Here is a 7,473-nt window from a genome sequence, read left to right as displayed (position 1 = left end):
ATGAATATTGATGAAAAAATCTTAAATAAAATATTAATAAAGAGATTAAAGTAACTTATCACCAGGATAATATACTCTGACCAAGTGGGATTCTATACCAGAAATGCAGAGCTGATTCAATATTAGAAAAATTATCAGTATTAATTGACCATATTAATAACAACACTAACAAAACCATTTATGAGATTTATTTTCCAAATTATACAATTTCAGAGCTTCGAGAAAGCTCTTTGAGAATTTACATACCCAGGTTCTAGTTACAGGTCCATAATGATATGATCTCAAACTGGGCAAAAATAGCCTGTCTACCTCTCTATCTTCACTTTCTTCACCTAGAGCAGTGATTCTCAAACTTTTGTTCTCAGTATCTTTACACTATTAAAAATTGTGAGGGGGTAAGGTGAGGCACTGGCCCTGAACTTAGAAGAACCTGAGTTCAAATCTGGCCTCAGACATTTACTGGTTGTATGATTCTGGGAAGGGCGCTTAAATCTGTGTTTGCCTTAATCTAATGGAGAAGAAAATGGCAAACCACTCCAGTAGGTTTGTCAAGAAAACCCCATGGACACAAGAGGGATGACTGAATAAGAAACAGTTCAGGGTTGTTGTGAGAATCAAATGAAAGAAATTATGTAAAGTGTTTAGTACAGCATTGAAAGTATATAGTAAGTGCTATATAAATGCTTACTCCTTCTCCAACCTTTTCAGGCTTGAGGGAATTGACTCCTTGAAAAAATAAGGTTTCCCTGATTTATCTATGAGTCACTATATCTTCTGTTAGAATGAAAGCAGGGATTGTTTATTTATTTATTTATTTAGCATTGCTATCTCCAGCATTGTTTCTGGGCACACAGTAGGTACTCCATAAATTCTTGTTGATTGATTCTGCAGGTTGAAATGCATCCTGGGAGATTGCTCTGGGTCCAATTTAGGCTTTGGGAAGGTCTTTGCCTTTGACTTGGGTGGTGGAAAGGTGATTATGAGGAAGTGTTTAATTTATGTAGGCTTCTTTCCCTTACCTGTGGAATGGACATGGATGGTTTTTGAGGAGATTCTATCTCAGTGTCCTGACTTCTAACACATAGTTTTTAGACATATGTGATAAAAAGTCAAGGAGAATAGAAGAAAAAAAAAAGGTTTGATAAAAAGGAGAGAGGAACAGAAGGAGAAAAATAAGACCCTAAAATCTTTTGCCCCTATGTCAGCTGTTTCTCCCATGCTAATACAGCATAGTGGAAGGGGCACTGAATTTGGAAGTCAGAAGTCCAGAGTTTGAATCCCAGTTCTGGGTGACTTTGGACAAATCACTTCACCTCATCTCTAAAATGAGAGGGTTGGAGACTTGGTAATTTTCTAAGGTTCTTTCCAACTATAAATTTATAATTCTAGGATTCTTATTTCTATACATCTCCTACTTCCTGCCAAAAGGTCCAGCCTAAGAATCTGCCAGGTCCCCCTAACAACCAACCCTTCTGCTAGCATTCAAGCTTTGTATATCTGGCACTAAAGTCACTAGTTACGCCTGTAAAACATAAGCCACCCTCATTTATGGAGCTCGGCTTACTCTTGCCCACACAGTGTACTCTCTTTGCTGAGACTAGCACTGAAAGTAAGCCAAGGACTGAGACAGGCTGTAAAGACTAATTCTTGTCTCAATATCAGACAGCCAGCATATCTCACTTTACACAATGCACATGTTTCTCAAATTCCTCTAAATTTCTCTAAATCAAATTTCATATTAAATACATTGGGAAAATGTATGGAGAATCTTTATTATATTGTTTAAACCTATCCTGGTTATCTAAATTGAGACAAAATCAAAGCTTTTCTCTGGGTCCCAAATAGAGAACAGAGAGTATAGGAGGCCAGGGATGAATTGTCTGGGATAGAAACTACTGAAATTCCAGGATTTGCTGCAAGTTGAGGCAAAGAAGTCAGGTCCCCAACTTAGCAAAACCCATTTCTCTAAAGTATTCCATGTCAGATACATGCAGGCAGCAACTCTGAGCTCATGCATGAATAAAATGTTTCTTAAAATGAATTGAGTGGAAATGGGGGTTGGGATGGAAAAGAAGGTTCTTTGAACGCTGAGGCGGTGAGGAAGCTCAAGCACCTTCTGCCAACCATTTAAACTATAGTAAATACAGAGGCTGCTTCAAAGACCTCTCGCCACAGTCCCTAGCACTCTCCCCTTGCATTAAACTACTGATACCTTATCTTAGTCATTTGACTTCTCCCTGGTATCTCTAGTCTCCTCCACCTGGAATATTGCAGAGATGCTTAGATTTAACTAATTTAAAAGTAACAGGACCAGAGGCTGGGCACCTTGAGCCACGGTTTCCATGGAAACCAATTAGCTTTCCCTGCACTTTGTAGCATCTTTCTCAACTCCGATGGGTTTTCTCCCTTTTAAAATATACTCTGGATTTATATATGGGTAATTAGTCATTCTGATCTACACAGAAAGACTTAAGAGATCCATGGCACAAAAGATGACAGATTTAGATCTAGAAGCAAACTTAAAGGTCTTTTAGCCTAAGCTAAAAGGAGTAAACTGAGTGAAAACTAGTATACAGAGGAGCTTACCAGTGAAGAAACTGAGGCTGGGAGACTGATCCAAAATCAAACCAGAGAAGGGGAAAGATGACTGAAACGAATGAGAAAGGAGTCTTATTTAAACTTAGCTGCCTGCATGATAATTGTGGGCATATGCATAGAAGAATTACACATATTTAACATAGATTGGATTACTTGCCCTCCAAGTAAGGGGATAGGTGGAAGAGAGGGAGAAAAAAAATTTTGGAACACAAGGTTTTGGAAGGATGAATGTTGAAAACTATGCATATATTTTGAAAATAAAAAGTATTATAAAAATATGCATATAAATGTTAAAGCATCATATAAAAATAAAAAAAAGATAAAAAAAAGATTTAAGGAAATCAGTGAACTGGAATTTGAAGAAAACAAAAACTTTATTTTCATTAACTTCTAAAAAAAACTTAGCTGCTTAAGTATCACCTCAGAACAGCAAGAAATATGACAAATAAAACAAAAGACAAATATCAAACATCAAGAAAGGGAGAGCTCATGATGAGGAAAATCTCAAAAAAAGCAGTTGACACTGAGAAAAAAGTAAAAACAAAAAACAAAAAGAGACTGAAATGAATAAATGTTCAAAAGTAAAACAAATAATATAAAATCTCTAGATCAGAGGGAATAATAATAACTAACAGTTATTAAGTACTTACAATATGTCAGGCTCTGTGCTAAGTGCTTTACAATTATTATTTCACTTGATCCCTACAATAATCCTGGGAGGTACTGGTATTATTCCCATTTTACAGTAGAAGGAACTGAGGGAAACAAGTTAAATAACTAGACTGAGACCATACAACTGGTTTTTAAGACCACATTTGACCTTAGATCTTTCTGATTCCAGAACTCAATGCTGTAACCACTGCATCATCTAGCTATAATACCAAAAGAGATGCTCTCTCCATCCATGGATTGTAAAGATGGCCAAGTTTATTAGTTGCCATCCACAACTAGTTCCACAAATAACACCCAAATGACATCAAAATACCAGGCAAACAAGATATAATTCTCTAAAAGGGGCTGATCCCATGTTCCTGAGAAACATGATTTGATAAGAAGGAAATGAAAAAGATGCAGGCTAGCACTACCAAAATGATTAGCATCTATGGGAGAGACCACCTTGGCCACTAGAATCTAAGAAGAATTCATACTGATGTAGTATCAGAGCAAGAAGAATGGTACAGTCTCATACTCAAGAAGCCCTGGATTCAAATTCTGCCTCTGACAAATATCAGTTTTATGATCCTGGGCAAGTCCTTTAACTTCTCAATGTCCTAGAGGGAGAAAAAAATTGGGGGGATTTTTTTGGACTCTAAAACTGTAAGTTATAGGAAAAATACTGAGCTTCCTCTGTACAGAAAATTTTCTCCCAAATTCCTTTTATCAGTGAAATCAAAGAACCAGGTCCTGTTGCTATTTAAATAGTGCTTTGAAGTTTACAAAGCTCTTTATAGGGTCAGCTAGGTGGTGTAATTTGATAGAGCATTGATCTTGGAGTAAGAAGGACCCAAATTCAAATCCAACCACAGATACAAGCTGTGTAAACCCAAACAAGTCACTTAAGTCCAATTGCCTCAAAAAAACCAAAGCATTTAACATACATCAATTCATTTGATCCTTACAACTACTTTCAATCATGTCCAATTTTGTGACTCCTTTTGGAATTTTCTTGGCAAAGATACTGGAATAGTTCACTATTCCCTTCTCCAGATGAGGAAACTGAGGTAAATTGGGTAAAATGATTTGCTTAGGGTTACAAACTATTAAGTATCTAAGATCAAATTTAAACCCAGTTCTTCCTAATTCCAACTTTTCTATTCCAGCCTCTCTAACACTTTATTTACTGATCCATCTAAATACAAGTGATAGTATTATTGTAGCAGTTCAGAATTGTGGAACAAGATCAATCCTGAGATATCCTGTCCTCTAAAGAGAGGTGATAGACTCTTTTCCCCCAATTTCAGTATACTCCAGTCCTGGAACCTCAGAGAAAAACACTTAGATTTGTCTCAAATCTAAGAATCCCCAAAAGGGAGTAGAAAGACATTGGATCAGGTATAGGGCAACTATGTACATGATCCACATAAAAGAAAGGCTAAGAACAAAAAAAGTTGAAAACATCCAATGAGAGTTTTAAACATGAAGCAGTAATACATACTCTTATATTGTTGTAGGAAATTAATATGGAAAATATCAACACGAACATTTAGGGGATTAGTTAATTATGTATCTCATCTTCTTCCCTCTTCCAGCCTTGCACTACCCAAAATATTCCCCCAAGGTAAACACCATCAAGTAAACCAGGTTAGGGATTGGGTTCCTCTTCTCAGTGGTCATTTCTGAAATGTAGGAGTTGCTAGCAGGGGAAGGGGACAACCAGAGTAGAGCTAGGACCACCTAAGGAACCCAACAACTGCTAACCTTCTAAAGTAGCTATTTCAGAAAAGTCCATTGATCAGGATTTTTTGTTCAGGTATGCTAATGGAAAGAAACACAAAACAGAAGAGATATATCCCTGAAGGCCCAAGATCTCCACCATTTCTGAGGGAAACAGAGACTAAGACACAGCTAGAGAAAGAGAAAAAGAAGATAGAAAAGAGACAGAAATAGAGCAGAGAGAGACACAGATACAGAAAGTATCTAGAGGAGGGAAACAGAGACTAAGACACAGCTAGAGAAAGAGAAAAAGAAGACAGAAAAGAGACAGAAATAGAGCAGAGAGAGACACAGATACAGAAAAGTATCTAGAGAGGGAAAGATTAAGAGATAAAAAGAGACAGAAAGAAATAAAGAGAACAGAGAGAGAGAAATAAACAGAGATAGAGACAGAGAGAGATCTCCAGAAAGAGAGAGATAGAGAGAGACAGAGAAAAAGTGTTAGAGACAGAAAGAGAAAGAAAGAAGGGATGGAGAGGGGAAGAGGAACAGTGAGGACAGAGACATACAGACAGATTTACATGTAATGTATTATAAAATTAACACTGCTGCTATGGAGGATAGGGGACCAAGGTTTGATGAGTCATTCCATGGCACAAAGTACTTCAGTGTTGAGTCAAAATATAGGAAGCTGCCCAAAAATCCACCAAATGGTGTGTGTGTATATGTCTCTGTGTGTATGTGTGTGTGTAGAAGAAGGGGAGATGCTCTCCTGTTTGCCTCCATCTATTATCATCCTTTTTTACATTATCTTGCTCATTTTATAAATGAAAAAGCGTGGGTTCAGAGATTTACTAAGAGGTATCCACTTATTCAGTTTCTGAGATTCAATTTGAATTCAGATTTTCCTGATTTCCAATCTAGTATTATGAAGGTCATCGGATCCACATTCACTAAACCTAAAAGCCACTTAAGGACCTACTAAATATCCTGGCCCCAAAGTTACCATTAAATGTAGAGTTTGCCAGGACTACAAGCAAGCCCATCAACCCCAAGGTTGATAGAACCACTGGCCCAACACTTATCAAGCCCACCAGCTCTAAAGTGGCAAATCCAAGATTACTGATGCTAAGTCCCTTGGAGAGAAGGGCTACTTATTCCAAATCTGAAAAATACAAAATTTTGTTCTTTAGGACAAAAGCCTGTTTGAATCTAAAACTAGTTTTTCTTTGCCAGAGCAATACACTTTACTTTTTTGGTACAAATAAAAGAAAGAACATGGTGGACCATTAAGGAAGAATTAATTAATCAGGCTTCCCTCTCTGCCTTCTTCCATAATGGAACAAAGACATTTCCCAAATGGTTTAGATCAATCAGAGAAATAGTAAAGAATAAAGATGGAAATGAGAGCTCTCAAAATGATTTTTTTAATTAAAAAAATTTTTTTCCAATTGCAAGCAAAGATAGCTTTCAATATTCATTTTTGTAAGATTTTGTGTTCCAAATTTTTTTCTCCCTCTCTCCCTTACTCCCCTTCCCTAAGACATTAAGTAATCAAATATAGATTATATATGTATAATCAAAGATAGAGATTTTTTTAAAAAGGCAAACAGGAAAACAGATCTCTTAGAATGTGAAACGATAAATTTCTCTGAAACATAGGCTTCTCCAAAGTCTCACAGGTATGATTCAAATCCAGATCTTCAAATCCAGACTGCAGCGTAAGTGTTTAGTCACACTGCTTCATTCTGCCTCTTCTGATCTGACTTGCTTCTTGACAAGCTTTTCAGGAATCATCTCTGCTTCCTTGCCTCCTTCCCCACAGAAACCTACTTTCACCTCTGAGTTATCCTGACAGCCAAACCATACTCCCTCCTTCTAAATCAGACACTGAAAACATGAATTTAAAAGCATTGAGATGGTGGGTGAGAAAAGAACAGCCTCTAAGAGGCAGGAGAGGTGTTTCCCGCCATATTCAAGGATATGGCCAGCAGAGGATGACAGGACTATCTCAGCTCTGACATCCTCAAAGCTAGGCTATCCTTGAACACTCAAAAGGGGCAGGTTAATTCCTTCTAAAGTTTGTTTAGATTTGACTATGTCTTGAAGCAACTTCTAGTGATCTCAGTTTCTTCATCTGTAAAATGGAGATAATAATAGCACCTATCCCCTAGGATTGTTGTGAGGATAAAATGAGATAATAATTGCTAAGCACTTAGCACAGGGCCTAGCACATGATAAGAGCTAATAGAAATATAAACAATTATTCTTGTTGTTACTATTACAAATCCTTGGGCCCAGCTTTAATTCAATTAGCATTTTTATTTTTATTTTTATTGATATCTTTTATTTGTACATGTTCTTTCCCTTCACTCTTTCCCACCTAGCAAACTATTCTTGTAAACAAAATCCAGAGAGAGAGAGAGAGAGAGAGAGAGAGAGAGAGAAAATGAACCCCATATTACATAGTTTCTACCTCTAACCTTCACATAAATTCATGAA

The sequence above is a fragment of the Antechinus flavipes genome, chromosome 1 (assembly GCF_016432865.1).
Source record: "Antechinus flavipes isolate AdamAnt ecotype Samford, QLD, Australia chromosome 1, AdamAnt_v2, whole genome shotgun sequence".
Lineage (NCBI taxonomy): Eukaryota > Metazoa > Chordata > Mammalia > Dasyuromorphia > Dasyuridae > Antechinus > Antechinus flavipes.
The sequence above is the reverse complement of the archived record's forward strand: the minus strand, read 5'-3'. Positions refer to the sequence as shown.